This window comes from Alligator sinensis, unplaced genomic scaffold (assembly GCF_000455745.1).
Source record: "Alligator sinensis unplaced genomic scaffold, ASM45574v1 scaffold196_1, whole genome shotgun sequence".
Taxonomy (NCBI): domain Eukaryota; kingdom Metazoa; phylum Chordata; order Crocodylia; family Alligatoridae; genus Alligator; species Alligator sinensis.
The window spans coordinates 1,032,066-1,048,442 of NW_005842492.1; positions in this window are offsets into that span (position 1 = coordinate 1,032,066).

A 16,377-nucleotide genomic window follows, 5' to 3' on the forward strand; every position below is an offset into this window, starting at 1 on the left:
AAAAGATGTTTACTTGGCAAACTGGTGGAAATTTTTGGAACTTGCTGAAAAAAAGATCCGTCTCCAAAGTGGAAAAATTGAGAAACATTTTTTGAGCATAGAGGGAAAGTGCTAGGTTTATAAGAACAAATAGGGAATAATTTTAAAATTTTAAAACAGAGACTAGAAAATAGTGAGATTCGTATTATGTAGAGGTCTTGGGGAAAAAGAGGGGGTGAATTATATAAAGATAAAGAAACACAAAAGCTTGATATTGAGAGAAACAGAGGAACTGTCAGAGACAGAAAGAAAGAGAAGAAAGGAACATGGGACTCCTGTAGACGGTGACTTAGGCTCAAGGAGAATTTGCCTTTATGTAAGCTGAGTAGTAAGCAGACAGCAGTTGCTCTGAGGTAAGTAGCTCAGGTATGGGACTTTTTCTGTGCCAATAATCTGGGCTGGCTGACTGCTGTTAGAGTGTTTGCCTAGTGCTTGGTGGGTGTTTGGGGTCCACTCCCTGCTGTGTACTTCCTTCTTTTATTCTTCTCTTCTCCCTTCTGGAGTGACTGAGTGATAGGGCTTGCTCCAGGTGGGGCTGGTTTAGGTCATTGAGGTGTAGAGCTAGGATAGGCAGCTTTATAAAAAGGCAGCCCCCTGCAAACTATGGGAATGGAAAACAGAGCAGCAAGCAGAGAAGGAGTTTGCCTAGGGACTTAGGAGGGAGCCAGGGAGCAGTAGACTGTGTGTATGTGTTTGTGCACGTGCATGTGTGCTCCTACACATGCACACACACACATGCCCAAGGGCTCTGGTGTGGGTGCTTGGTGTGCAGATTCTTGTGGTGTCTTTTTCTCCCCTTTTCCCCCTCCCATTTTTTGTTTTATCCTTACAATATAGGTATACTTTAGGGAGCAAAGAAGGTACAAATAGAGTCAGGATCAGCTGCTGTAACCTGTGTGGGATGTACCATGTTTGTGTTGCTTCCAGATGGTCAGAAGCACTTCATCTGCACCAAGTCTAAGTTGGTGTCTGTCCTGGAGGAGAAGATTTAGAGATTGGAAGCACGGGTATCCATGCTGCATTGCATCCAGGACCAGGAAGATTACTTTGAAATGAGGTACAGCTAAGACAGTGGTGTTGGAGGGGCCAAAGGGTAATGAGGACAAGTGGCAGCATGTGACTAAAAGGAGGGCTCCCAAAATTGAAGAGGAAAAGACTGAAGTCAGCACGCTGGTGAAGCCAGAGAAAGAAGCAGAGAAGAAGACATCTGCAGGTATGAGGCCGAGGAGGCAGCAGCCTAGAGTGCAGGAAGTCCAAGGTTCCAAGAACAGGGGCTCCAGGCCCCTACAGAAAGAAGGAAGAGAAGAGTGGTGGTGGCTGGTGACTCCCTTCTGGAAGGGACAGAGGCACCAATTTGTCATTCAGTGTGGGGGCCTGGGAGGTGTGCTGCCTGCCTCAGCCTGAATTCAGGACATCACAGAGAGTCTACCAAAGCTCATCCATCCTTCAGATCACTGCTCCTTCCTGCTTGTCCATGTAGGCACCAGTGATAGCGACCAGATCAGAGGTGACGATGAGGCTGTTTTTGGTAGGAGGGTTAAGGAGTTTGGAACACAACAGTGTTCTCATCAATTCATCCCACAAAGGAGGGGTCCAGGCAGAGACTGTTATATCCTAGAAGTGAACCTGTAGCTCAGACAGTGATGTCAAACGCAAAGCCTTCAACTTCTTCAACAATGAGTGGATGTTGTTGGGAGGAGGGCTGCTATCAAGAGATGGGATCCATCTGACAAGAATAGGGAAGAGCATCTTTGGGTGTCATCTGTCCAACCTAGTAAGGCTTTAAACTAGGTTTCACTGGGGATAGGAATCAAAACCCTACAGCAACAGAGCACGCAGTCCAGAAAGGAAAAGGACTTGAAAAAGCATCTCGACTCTGGGAGAGGGCCAGAGAGCTACAGGACTGCAACAAGTGACACATAAAGGAAGCAAGGATGTTAAAATGCAAAATATGTCTGATGCACATATACAAATGTGAGAAGTATAGGGAATAAATAAGACGAGCTGGAAGCTGCAACCTGTGAAAAGAACCATGATCTGATTGGCATCACCTGGTGAGACAGCTCTTATGACTGGAATATCAACATGGAGAGTTACACTTTCTTTTGGAAAGACAGGGTTGGAAGAAAAAGTAATAGTGTTACCTTGTATGTCAAAAATGCATACACTTGTTCCCTGTTTCAGGAGGAGGAAGATGGCAAAGCAGAATGCATGTGGGTGAAAATGAAAGGTGAAAGACATAGCACTGTTATAATGGTGGGGATTTATTATAGGCTACCTAATCAGGAAAAGGAGATGGACGAGGCTCTTTTCAAGTAGGTGACAAATCTATCCAAAAGCTATAAGATGGTAGGAAGGAAGATTTCAATTTTATGGACATCTGCTGGAAGAAAAATGAAGACAAACATAAAAGGTCATGCTGGTTCCCAACTTGTGTGGAAGACAACTTTCTCTTTCAGAAAGTTCAGATACAACTAAGAGATCATCTATCTTGGAGCTTGTCCTCACCAACAGGGAACTGGTGGAGATGTGAAAGCAATGTGTAACTTCGAGGGAGTGATCACAAAATGATAGAATTCCAGCTCCTGAGACAGGGAAAGCATGACACCAACACAATTAGGACACTAGATTTCAAAATGGTGGATTTCATCTGATTCATCCTTCAATTTATCCTTCCATGACACCATGCCTTAACAGGATAGATTAAAGGATAAAGATGCTGGGAGGCTAGGAGCTTCTAAGAGGCACAATATTGGAAGCTCAACAAGAAACTGTCCCAATACAATGGAAGCACAAAAAGAATAGCAAGAGACCAATGTGGCTGCTGCAGAAGGAGCTTCTAAAATGCCAGAAATGCAAAAGGAAAGCATACAGGCAATGGAAGAATGGGCAGGTCACCAAAGACACGTACCAGGAAATAGCAAGAATCTGAAGGGACAAAATCAGGAAGGCAAAGATAAAAATCAAGCTATACCTGGCAAATGGAGGTTAAGGACAACAAGAAGAGGTTCTATAAAAATATGTTGGCCAGAAAAAAAGGACCAAGGAAGCTTTGGGTCCTCTGTTAACAAGCCAGGGGGAACTCCTAACCAAAGATGTCTAGTTGGCAGCCAGTATCAAGTGGAGTGCCCCAGGGGTTGGTCCTGGGGCTGGTTTTGTTCAATGTTTTCATTAACGACCTGGAAGATAGCATAGAGTGCACCCTCAGCAAGTTTGCAGATAACGCCAAGCTGGGGGGAGTAGTAGATATGCTGGAGGGAGGGCTAGGATTCACAGTGACCTAGACAAATTGGAAGATTGGGCCAAAATGAATCTCATGAGGTTCAACAAGGACAAGTGCAAAATCCTGCACTTAGGACAGAGCAGTCTCATGCACCAGTACAGGCTGGGGGCTGACTGGCTGGGCAGCAGCTCTGCAGAAAAGGACCTGGGGTTACAGTGGACAGTAAGCTGAATGAGCCAGCAGTGTGCCCTTGTTGTAAAGAAGGCTAATGGCATACTGGGCTGCATTGGTAGGAGTGTTGCCAGCAGGTCAAGGGAAGTGATTATTCTCCTCTGCTCAGCACTGGTGAGGCTGAACACAGTTTTGCCCCGCCCCCGCCCATTACAGAAAAGATGCAGACAAATTGGAGAGGGTCCAGCAGAAGGCAACAAAAATGATGAGAGGGCTGGGGGACATGACTTATGAAGAAAGACTGAGGGAACTGGGCTTATTTAGTCTAGAGAAGAGGAGACTGAGAGGGGACTTAATAGGAGCCTTCAACAACCTGAGGCGGGGTTTGAAAGAAGATGGAGCTGAACTGTTCTCAGTGGTGGCAGATGACAGAACAAGGAGCAATGGTCTCAAGTTGCAACAAGGGAAATTTAGTTTAAATATTAGGATGAATTTTCATACTAGGAGGGTAGTAAAGCACTGGAACAGGCTACCTGGAGAGGTGGTAGAATCTCCATCCTTGGAGGTTTTTAAGACCCAGCCAGACAGAGCTTTGGCTGGGATGATCTAGTTGGGGATGGCCCCTTCCAACCCTTGGGGGTTGGAATGATGATCTAGTTTGGCTGGGATTATCTAGTTGGGGATGGTCCCTCCTGAGGTCCCTTCCAACCCTTTCTTTGTATCTTTCATAGAATCATAGAGGGCGGAGCTATTTTGTCTCAGTGCTGTTCAATGTGTTTACTAATGCTTTGGATGCTGGCACAGGAACCTTTTTGAACAAGCTTGTGGACAACACAAACTTGGGAAGGATTGTGAACACACTGGAGGATGCAAGTGCAATTCAGAAGGGTCACAGCAGATTGGAAAGTTGAGCTAGAGCTAACAGGATGAAGTTCAATGTGGACAGATGCAAGGCGCTACACCGTGGGAGGAATATTGAAAAATACATACAAAACGGGGAACACCTAGCTGGATGGCAGCTCTATGGAAAAGGACTTGGGAGTCTTGGTAGATCACAGGCTTAATATGAGGTTGCAGCATGATGCAGCTGCCCAAAAGATTAATGCGGTTTTGGACTGCATCAATAGAAACATTAGGTGCTATACACAGGAGGTGATAGTGCCTTTCTACTCAGGACTGGTTAGGTCTCATCTGGAGTACTGCATGCAAATTTGGGCTCCATGTTTTAAATAAATGTGGATAAGTTAGAGGGGGCCTAGAGGTGGGCAGTAAACTTGATCTGGAAAGCACATCAGAGGCTGAAGGAGCTAGGCATGTTTAGCTTAAGAGGGGACATGATAGCAGTCATCAAATACTTAAAGGGTTGCCATAAACAAGAGGGAAAGCAACTGTTTTTTCTTGCTGCAGAGAGGACACAGACCAATGTGGCTTGAAGATGCAGCAAAGTAAGTTTAGATGGATATCCAGAAAAAACTTCACTGCTAGAATAGTGAGATAGTGGAAGAGATTGCCTTGGGAAGTTAGACTTTCCATCATTGGAGGTGCTCAAGAAAAGGTTGGACAGTCGCTTGTCCGGGATGATCTAAATGTAGCTATGCCTATTTTCTACCATGGATATTTCCCATGTTTCTGGACTTTCCTGGTTGCTCCCAGTCCCACCCCCACTTTTCTTTTGCTATAAGTAGGGATCTACCAAACTCAAGGCAGCTGCCAGCTGATTTTGCAGGCAGACTGCAGGACTGGCAGCCATTTTTATGGGTGGAGCAGTGCCCCCAACTCCTCTGATTAGTTGAGGGGCCCTGGTGGCTAGCTGTCATATGGCCCCACCCCTCACAACATCAGTGGCAAGGGGTACTGCCATATGACAGACAGCCCTCGCAGCCAATCAGCAGTGAGGGGCAGGGCTGCAGCCATCTTGCCATGCCAACAGCCTCCCTCCCCCCAGCACACTGTACAGCTGGGAGCCACAAGTGCTGCTGGCTCCCCAAAGAAAGCCAGCATTGTATTTTCACTAAGTTTTTTTTTTCCCAGGGATCCCACTAAAAGCATAGAGCCCATGCTTTTTTGCAGAGCCTGCCCAAAATTGCTGTTTCCATAAAAATTGCAAAATCACGATTTCAGTAGGTTCCTAGGTATATGCATCAGGGTGTTTTTAAGCCTTCCCAGTGGCATTGGGTGCTGGCTGCAGCTAAGGCTGAGGACTTTAACTGGGGTATGCTGATGTTCCTGCTAGGAACGGAGCCCTCTAGCGGTCTTGCCCCTCCACTCAGGATAAGATCGATCATCATATTTGGGGTCAAGAAGGAATTTTACCCCATGGTCAGACTGGTGTGGACTGGGAGTTTTTGCCTTCCTCTGTAGCAGGGGGGCCTGGCCCTCTACCCAGGACCTCTTGAGCATATATTGACATTTTATAAAAGGACATCAGCTGTTGTGGTTCTGCTTAAGCAGTGGCAGGTTAGTTGTTAGGTCTATGGTGTGTCAGAGGTGAGGAGAGTCTTATGTAGAGTTCAGATTATGGTTGTATGGGATGGTTTTGATAGGAATGATCTTGCCTCGAGCAGGGGGTCGGACTAGATGACCTCTGGGGGTCCCTTCCAGCTCTACTTCTTTACGACTCTGTACCTTTTAGTTGATTAGGTATATCATTAAATGTTTTGGGTTTTTTTTAAACTAGTACCTGGGTCTCCTAGTTGAGTGTGCTAACCAGTCACTTTTACTCTTTCTGACCTAATTAATAGTTATGTATTTATACCAGGTTTGACAGTTTCAGCCCAGAACATGTTGGTTATCATTCTCTCCTGGGAGGTGAGATATCAGAATTGAAACCCCCTCTTTTGAAACATACCAAATACACTTGAACTTACACTTCCTGCCTCTCAGAAGTCTTGGTCAAGGGGATATTGGGTATAAGAGGGAACTTATCTAGCTCAGAACGCCTGTTTCCAGGAGAGGATTCACAGCTTCAAATCCTGAGTGGGTAGAGGCATCACATTCCCTTAAGTGTGCAATAGACTCCCCCTCTTCTTGGCATTTCATAGTCATTGAAAACTACTAGATTAAGCATTTTTGCTCAGTGTTCTGGCTTCTGTGAATCCTATTTTTAACTCCTCCATGCATTATGTAGGGGCTTGGGTGCTTCAGCTGGGCAGTATTCAGCAGGATACCTGAAGTTAGGTGTTAACAGGCCTAGTTGCTGCACTGTCTGACTTCTCTTTATGAATGCAGCCTTTTGAGACTTGTTCATACTTGAACATTAATGAGAGTTGTATTTTAGTAAGCCAAGGCCAGGAGAGGTTGATATGGTCAAATGAGTCAGTTCTCTGTAATACCCTTTATGTAACACAGCTAAATTGCACATGCCTAATTCAAAAGAACAGCAACAAAATTAGTGGTAATATATGAAACAAGCAGTTGATAACCTATGCTTTACCACTACTTAATCTAGGTTAAAAAAGCTGTAAGTATTGTCTGATTGAACTGTTTATGTCATTCAGAGACCAATAAACGTGAACAGATTTCCGACTTTGCATATTACATGTAATCACACATAACAATAACCCGACCCATTACAATATATAATATTGGTTAACTGCAGAATTATTGGGTTGCTTGTCTTTGATGTACCTTCAGCATTTTAATGAGCTTCTTCAACATTAAGTCACAGTTGAAACTTTTTGTCTGAGTCAGAGTTTTCAACAAAGACTGGAACAAAAGGACACAAGCTTTAGTCATAAGGGGCCAAGTCCTCTTTCCATTTCTGTTGTTTCTTAGCATTTAAATAGGATAACAGAATCACAGAAAAAACAGGGCTGGAAGGGACATCAAGAGGTCATCAAATCCAAACCCCTGAACATGGCAAATTCATTACTATTTGAACCATATCATTAAAGTATTTGTCTAACCTGCTTTAAAGAACTCCAGTGACAGATTCTACAACCTACCTCTTTTCTTGTATGCCACAGAGCCCCAAGTAAGACATGCCCCTTGTTTTTGGGAAGGCAGAATGAAGAAAAAAAAAGATTTCCCCAGATTTGTGGCTTCATTGAGCCGGGTTCAGGTAGATTCTAATAACCTGTAAAATCAATTGACTCCATCAGCACTGCATGAATAGAAATGCCACTATGGCTGCTGTTCAGGTGCTTTTAAACTTTGGGTGGAGCTGGAATCAAAGATGTAACAGGATGTGGGTACCGTCACATCCTGTCAAATCTGTGTACCGTCAAATCTGTCCCTCCGTCCATGCAGCTACTGGAGGGAAGAAAAGGAAAAGAAGCACCAGTCATTCTACAATGTCTTTGTGCTTTTATTCTGGGCAGAAAAATCACCTTCCCTGCTTAAGACCTACAGTTCAATTTTGCAAGGCTAATTCTGGGGAAAGTAAAAAAGGTGAGTGTGGTATGCAAGTAAATACAGTAGTTAGGTAATCTAGTTCAGTTAAGCCAGTTATTCTCAACCACGGTGCTGAGAGATCCTCGTAAGTCTGCTATGAGGTACCAACTTAATATTAGCACTTTTAGATGTGCAAATGCTTACATGATTCACAGAATAAACCCAGAGATTTCAATTAGGAACCCAGAGTACCAAGAGCATTCTGACCTGTTGTGAGAGTAATTGAGCGTTATCTTTCTGAGAGTTTGTAACAGAATTGCCCTATTGTTTTTCTATAGTCAAGAAAAGTGTGGAAGCCAAAAGCTAGCATTTTTCAAGGGGTGCCTTGAGCTCAGAGACCACAAGTTAACCTGGGAGTGGACAAAATATGGCACACGTGCTGGATCCAGCCTGTGGAGGGACTTTGTCCAACCGGCAGCAGGTCCCTTGGTCCTGCCTGGCCCAGATGCCATCTGGCCTGTGTCACATCCCACCACCCCTGGGCATGCAGCAGGGCTGGGGTGGTTCCACAGCTGGACTCCATTTCTAGGCAACCCAAGTGGCGGTGACTCCTTCCAGCTGTTGCTGTCAGCCCTGGCCCCATTGAGACTGGTGGGGACCCACATGCACAGCCCCAGACCTGGCCCAGCTCACTCCTCGCCTGCTCTGGACCTGCCCCAACCAGAGCAGACCAGCTCTGGACGAGCTGGGACCCACATGCACAGCCACCCCATGCCCACTCTGGACCCATCCAGCCATGATGAATGGCAGTGGTGACAGTGGCAGCTGGGCAGAAGCTGCTGCTGGGCACAGAGGGAAAGCAGCCACCTCTCCCTCATTGCCCCCAGGCCCTTCTTGCTGGAACCGGCCAGAGCCTGTGCCAGCGCTGCCCTGCAGCTGTGCTCCACTACCGTCACCACCACTAGTGCCACCACTGGGCCGCCCAGCCGGGCAGCATTGGCAGTGGAGAGGAGCTGCAGGGCAGCCCAGCCATGGGCTGGTGGCGGCTGTAAGAAGGGCCTGGCAGCAGTAAGGGGAAGGTGGCCACTTTTCCCCTGTGCCCAGCAGCAACTTCTGCCTAGCTGCTGCTGCTGCTGATCATGGGCAGGCTAGTCTGGAGCAGGTGTGGGGCGGGCCGGTGTCAGGGCTATGTATGTGGGTCTTTGCTGGTCTGGAGCTGGTCTGCTCTGGCTGGGGTGTGTCCAGAAAGGGTGCAGGACAAGCCACAGCTGGGGTTGTGTGCTTAGCTGCTGTTGGGTGCTGGTGGCAGTGGCAGGGAGGAGCTGCAGCGTGTGCAGACTGCGGACTGTTGCAGGGAGGGGGAGTGTTGCTGACCAGTGCACAACAACTCCCTAAAACTGCCTATGTGGCCCACAGGCCCAAACAATTGCCTGCCCCTGGGTTAAACCCTCAGGGGCCAGAGGCTGCTAGTTGGGCAGCACTGAAGTAACTGATAATAGTCCTAAGTTGTCATCCTCTTTGTGGATCAATCCTTTAGAGGGAGATAAGAAATATCACTAGTAGATTAATAGAAAAGTAGGGCTGAAAGGGACCTCACAAGGTCATCTAGTCCAACTCCCTGCTCAAGGTAGGAACATCCTTGACTGAACCATCCCAGTCAAGTGTCTGTCTAATCTGCTCTTGACAATTTCCAGGGATCAAAATTCCACAACTGCTGTAATTACGCTGTTCTTGCCATCGCTTGACCATGCTCATAGTCAGAAAATCCTTCCTAATTTTTTACTTAAATTTCCTCTGTTGCAGTTTGAAGCCATTGGTCATAGTTGCGTCTCTTGTGGCCACAGGAAAAAAAATCTCTATCCCCTGTACAATCACTGTTCAGGTATTTGAAGGCTGTTGTCAAATCCCACCTGTTTTTTCTTCCCAAGAATAAATAACCCCAGTTCTTTCAGTCTTTCCTCAATTCATGCTTCCCAGGCCTCTAATCATTTTGCCACTCTGATGGACCCTTTCCAAGCTGTCTATATCTTTTTTGAAGTGTGGGACCCAAAACTGGACACAGTATTCCAAGTAGTCCAGATGAGGTCTCACCTGTGCTGTATACAATGGAAGAATCATTTGCCTTTGATTTGCAAAAGACACTCCTGTTAATACATCTAGTATGCTGTTGGCTGATATTCACACCTTGTTGTCCACTATAACCCCTAGGTTCCTCTCTGCAGTATTAACAACCTAGCCAATCATTCCCCAGTCTGAATTTCTGCATGCAATTATTCCAGCACAAGTACAGTTTTGCACTGGTCCTTGCTGAATTTCATCTCCCTGATTTTTGGACAACTTCTCCAGTTTATTCAGGACATTCTGGATCTTAGCCTTATTGTCCAGTGTCTGCAACTCCATAAATCTTGATGTCATCTGCAAGTTTGCTAAATCCCATCATCCAAACCGGGCTGGGGGTGCAACTTTTTTGGCAGGCATGTCACAGCCTTCCAAGCGCCACACCAATCCCATTTCCCTGCCTGATCTACTGTTGTTTTCTGCTCCCTGTCCTGTACTTCCTGCCCTGTACTTCCTGCCCTATCTGCCACTGTGTTCTCTGCTCCCTTTCTGGTATGCTGTGTGCTACAGAGAAGCAGAAGCTATTCCACTTGCACCTTACTACGAAAGGAAATCAAGTTGGTCAGGCATGACTTGTTCTTGGTGATCTATGCCGACTGTTCCTGATCACCTTGTTCTTCTCTAGGCTTTTCATGATAGATTCCTTAAGAGACCTACTCCATGATCTTTCCAGGCATAAAGGTTGGGTTGATTGATCTGTAATTCCCCAGACCCTCTTTTTTTCCCTTTCTTAAAGATTTGCACTACATTTGCCCTTTTTCAGGCACGCAGGACCTCACCCGACCTCCAAGGGCTCTCAAAGGGGATAGCCAATGACTTTGAAATTACCACAGCCAATTCCTACATACTATCATCTACCCTGACCTCCTGTATAACAGAAGCCATATGAGTTCCCTGAATTTGTTCTTGTTTCAATGACAGCACATCTTTTAGAAAAATATCTAATCTGGATTTAAAAGTTAGCAGAGGGGGTGATGTGATGTCACTGAGGAAAATGGCTGCTTAGAGCCAGAGCTCTAGGGGGAATCTGGCATAATTCAAAAGCATGGCCTCTCCCTACCCCTTTTTGAACTTCAGAAACATTTTACCCTAAATGTTAGAGGACAGCTGCAAATAAGAAGACTGACATGAGAAGCTATCTTCTCCAAAGAAACTCACAAGAAGAAGAAACTACAAAACAATGGGCAACCCTTGAGGACTTAAAAATGGCTCCCAGAACTAGAGATCAAGCAAGGCCAAAAAGCAGAAGACCAAAGCAGCTGATAGTACAGCAGACACGTTTAAACAGTGAGTTCATATCAGAATTCCAGTCTCTTAAACCCTTTATAGAAGTTAAAGCTTGAGAAAATTAGATATTGAGAAAAATGTGGATAAAACTTTCACGCTAATATAGAACTCTAAAGCAAAATTAATCTGATAGGGGAAAAAAAAGGAAAAGGAGCTCTCAGAAAAGTTGGAAAATAAGGAAAATCATCTGTGAAGGAAGAATATTAGAATCAAGAATGTCCCGGACGGGGCAGAGGAAGAGGATCTCGCTACATTCTTGCAAGAAGCACTCCAAGCCTCCTCAGAACCAGACAGACAGACTGATATTCATAGATGGAGCGCACAGATCTCTCTCTGCACCTCCCCACACAAACAGACCTAGACATATAATTTTAAGATGTGTTACTGTGCACAAAAAGAACAGATCATAAGAAGATCTAGATAGCCCTCTCCAGTTAAATTGGATACAAAGTGCAGAGATATATCATACTGCACTCTAAAGGAAAGACAAGAATTGAAAGAGATTCCAACCTGTCTGGAAAGGCAGAGATAAAGTAAAGATGGGCTATCCCGTTAAGCTTTTATGTGCTGAGGTAGGACACTAGTATACCATTAAAGATAAGGCAGAAGGAGTTAGAGTTCTCAGCAGGTTAAAATTTCTAGAATACAACTTTGAAGCACAAGCAGACACTGATGCTGAAACACAGACCACAAACATGGAGCAGCAAATGATCAAGAAAAAAAGAATGTAGAAAGAAGACCTTGAAGGATAAAGACAGGAAAGCTGAAATGGAGAGTTTAAAACCTACTGATCTCCAAGAAGATGTGTGTGAAAATGAATAGTAGGAATGGACTTGTTAAATATAAGTAAATCCTGCAGAGACAGATTATGTTTGGAACCTTACTTGAAGTAATTTGAGTAGAGAAACATCTGAGGTTTGGACTTTTAAAGGGAGGGAAAGTGAGGGAAGAGGGGGAAAAAAAAACCCATGGTGGGAGAGAGGGAGAAAGGGAAATGTAAGTGCAATTTGAGATGGAATATGCTCTAGGGGAGGGACTGGCCTGCTTTGTGGCTTCCTCCCTCCCTGGAGCTTATCCTTTAACATCATAAAATAACACCACAATTTCACCCAAAATAGCAATCAGAGGACTTCCCAGGAGTTCATCACACCAGGAAGTCAGTTTAACTACTAACTTTACTGGTGGCAGGGGTGCATCTTCACATTTTAGAGATGGGGGTAGAGGGAGGATGGGGAGTGGAAGGGCACTTTAGCAAGGATTACTTGAGGGCTGGGAAAACGAAAAGCATTCCTAATACTTTTGTGCTTTAAGTTAAAGGTGTTTTCTTTTGTGGAAGGGGGTGGGGGTGGAATTCGGGTGGGCATGCTGGGAAGGGGTAGAGGGAAAGGTAAAAACAAAAAAATGTTTTGATTTCAAAATAATCCTTCAGAAAAGAAAGAGCATCTTACAGACTGAATTTAGACACAGGTACACATAAAAGATATTAACTAATCAGATAAAAAAAACTATGAATACACAGAAACCAATTCAACATCAACAGGTGGCAGCTCACTATTCTTGTGATGTCAAATAAACTCTGATTTTCCCTATAAATGATATAAATATTAGATGGAGGAATGTGCTACAAGCCAAAGATGAAGCACCAGATTTTTGCTCCAGCCATGAAACTAATCTTAAGTGAAAACACAGTATATACATAAAGGGCAAGTGGTTCCACTCCCCATTTATGTCTCCAGATAAATTTCACAGACGTAGACATTATGGCTGGAAGGAACCTCAAAGATCATCAAGTCCAGTCCTCTTCCCCAGGGGCAGGAAGTCAGGTAGGGTCAAAGGATCCCAGCAAAGTAAGCATCCAAATGCTTCTTGAATGAGTCCAGACTAGGTGCTTGCACCACTTCTGGAGGGAGTCTATTCCAGGCCTTGGGGGCTCAGACAGTAAATACATTTTTCCTTATGTCCAGCCTAAAATGGTCTTGGAGGAGTTTATGACCATTGGTCCTTGTTTTTCCTTGGGGCGCTCTGGTGAACAGACATTCCCCCAGATCCTGATGCACACCCCTTACGTACTTATAGGCAGGTCCCCACTGAGCCTGTCCTTTTCCAGGCTGAAGAATCCCATGGCTCTCAGTCTCTCTTCATAAGGCCTATTCTCTTGCCCTCTGATCATGTGCGTGGCTCTCCTCTGGACTCTCTCAAGCTTCTTGACATCCTTCTTGAATTGTGGAGCCCAGAATTGGATGCAGTACTCCAGCTGTGGCCTTACCAAGGCCAAGTACAGTGGGAAGATGACATCCTGGGTTTTATTTGAGAAGCATCTCTGGATGCAAGCCAGTATTGTTTGCTTTGCCAGCTGCGACATCACATTGGTGGCTTATGTTCATCTTGTGGTCAATCATGACCCCCAAGTCTCTTTCAGCAGTGGTGCTAGCAAGCGTACCACTGCCGAACCTATAAGCATGCTGTGGGTTTTTTCTCCCGAGGTGGAGTACCTTACATTTATCTATATTGAACATCATCAGGTTTGTATCCGCCCACTTGCTAAGTTTATCCAGGTCAGCCTGGATCACTACCCTGTCCTCCGGTGCGGATGCTATGCCCCAAAGTTTAGTGTCATCGGTGAACTTAGCCAGTGCGCTTCTGACACCAATGTCTACATCACCAATAAAGATGTTAAAAAGAACCAGTCCAAGGACAGCCTTTTGAATAAAAGAAGAGTTGTAATCATCATAGCAAAGCATATGCCTTTTAGTAAAATATTTAGGGAAAATATATAGATACAGGAGGCAGATGGATACTAGTTAAGGGAACTAGATGTTAGATAGTGATAGCATGTTAACTTCAGGGAGTATATGTGCACCTAATTAGATCTCTGGAAAGTATGTCTTTAGAAAGTTCTCAAACTTTAGAAACATGTAAAGAGGGAGATGTTGCTTTGGGAGGAGATTGTAACAGATGGGTCTGATGGAAAGAAAAAAGAAAAAAAAATCAGGCACAGCATTAAGATTATTAGTAGATAATCATGGACTTTTTGACTCCTGGAGATGTTTAAATCCAAAAGAAAGATTTCTTTTTTTATTCAGCACCACACAAATGATATATATGGATAGATATGATTCTAATTTGCAAATCATTACATAATAATGCTACAGCAGCCAAACAAGGCAGAATTGTCAGTCAGATCTGGACCAGTATTTACTAGAGACTTTGCAGGCATGTAATGTAAATCCCAGACTACCTAGAGTGGGCATAGTGACACATGGGGTGTCCACCCCAGCTGGATTGCACCACATGCAGCGCTTGCTTTGGGAACCATGCTGCATGTGGCACCTGCTCCCGCTGGTCTGGGACCCACACTGTACACGGCCCTCACAGGTCTCTTGCAGCACGAATCCTGCACTGGCGGGAGCAGGTGCCAGGTCTGGCACAGTCCTGGAGCTGCAGGGGTATGTGCTGTGTACAGCATGCATCCTGAAGCAGGCACATGTAGCACAGTCCGACTGGGATGAGCATTGCATGTAGCATGGCGCCTGATCTAACTGGTCTGGGATCTGTGCTACACACCCATAGCTGGATTGAGCCACACACAGTGGCTGTTCCAGATCCACGCCACACACAGTGCGGGTCCCAGACTGGCTGAAGCAGCAGCCAAATTGGGTATGCTGGTCTGTGGGCTTGATCCTATCTGTGGACCAGCCCTGTGCTATGCCCCACAGGCCATTTGTTTGACACCCCAGATACAGACCAAGCATGGTTCATAACAAAAAGGCAGTTGCTGATAATATCCACAGAGTATTGGATCTGATTTTTTAGATCAGACTAAATGGACCCCACCAATTTTCATCACTGGATGCTGAAAAAGCTTTCAATCAAGTCATTTGGCTTTTTTTTTTTTAATACAACTTTAGATGCTTTTGGACTAGAATCAAAATATCAAAGCTGAATATCAACTCTGTGCACCAATCCATATGCAGCTGCAAGAGTAAATGAACACTTATTAGAACATTTTCCCCTTTTAAGAGGCATATGACCATTATCACTCCTTTTTGCTATGGTAATGGGACCATTTCCCCAATCAGTCAGAAAAAGTCATATACAGGGAATAAACAGGAGAAAAAGAACATAAATTAGCATTATATGCAGAAGATGTTATGCTATTCATTACAAAACCAGTTAGCATACAGTGGGTGTCTCTTACAAGAGGGTAAAAGCACAGTAGGCTAATTCTACTGTGCATTAACACATCAAGGCAAAAGATGTGCTAATGCGCAACAGAATTAGTCTACTTCACATTAGTGTCACTTAAGACATGCACCAGTGCTACTGCTCAGCAGTGCCAATTATGGTGGATTAAGTTAGTACCTGTTATAATGTGCCGTAATTACGACACATTAATGCATATGCACATATGCCTTTGTCTGAACTGCAAAAAGAAATAATCAAATATGGAAAAGTTTCAGGATTTAAAATTAACCGTGAAAACTCAGAGCTAGATAGTGGTGTAGGACCAGATAAACAAAAAGAAACAAAATATAGCTATAACTATAAAGGGGTAACTGATTCATTATAATACTTAGGGGCAAAAAAGTAGGACTTTTACAGTTCTAATTATATTATTTTGATTGAAAGAATTCAAACCAGACTTAGAAAATTGGTCAAAATATAAAATGTCATGGTTAGGTAGAACTGCAGCAGTAGAAAGGAATGTTTTAGCTCAAATTAATTTTCTAATCCAAACTCTACCTATTATAGTGCCAACAGATCCCTTACACTGATCAATTTATTTGGGGAAATAAGAAATCCAGAGTCAAAAGTTCCATTCTGCAAAGACCTCAGGAAAAGAGGGGCTAATACTTTCAAACATTACTACCAAGCCAGCCAACTTAGAAACGTGGTGTACTGGGTAACACCAATTCACAGTAAGCACTGGATAAAGGTGGAGCAAACAGTGTCCAACAGTAAAACTTAACTAACAAAATGTTTTGAGCCAAATTCAATATATGAGCACGAGGAAAACCTGTGACACCACATATAAGAAGTTCATACCAATCATCTTTAGCACCTATGCATAATAATATTCAATTTAATCCTAATAACTTATTATGGCGTTTTAATATATGGGGCATATCAGTATCATACATATATTTTGGACAATTATTCCAAGAACATTTTTAGTTCTTTTGAAGAAAGATCTAAATAGTAAAACC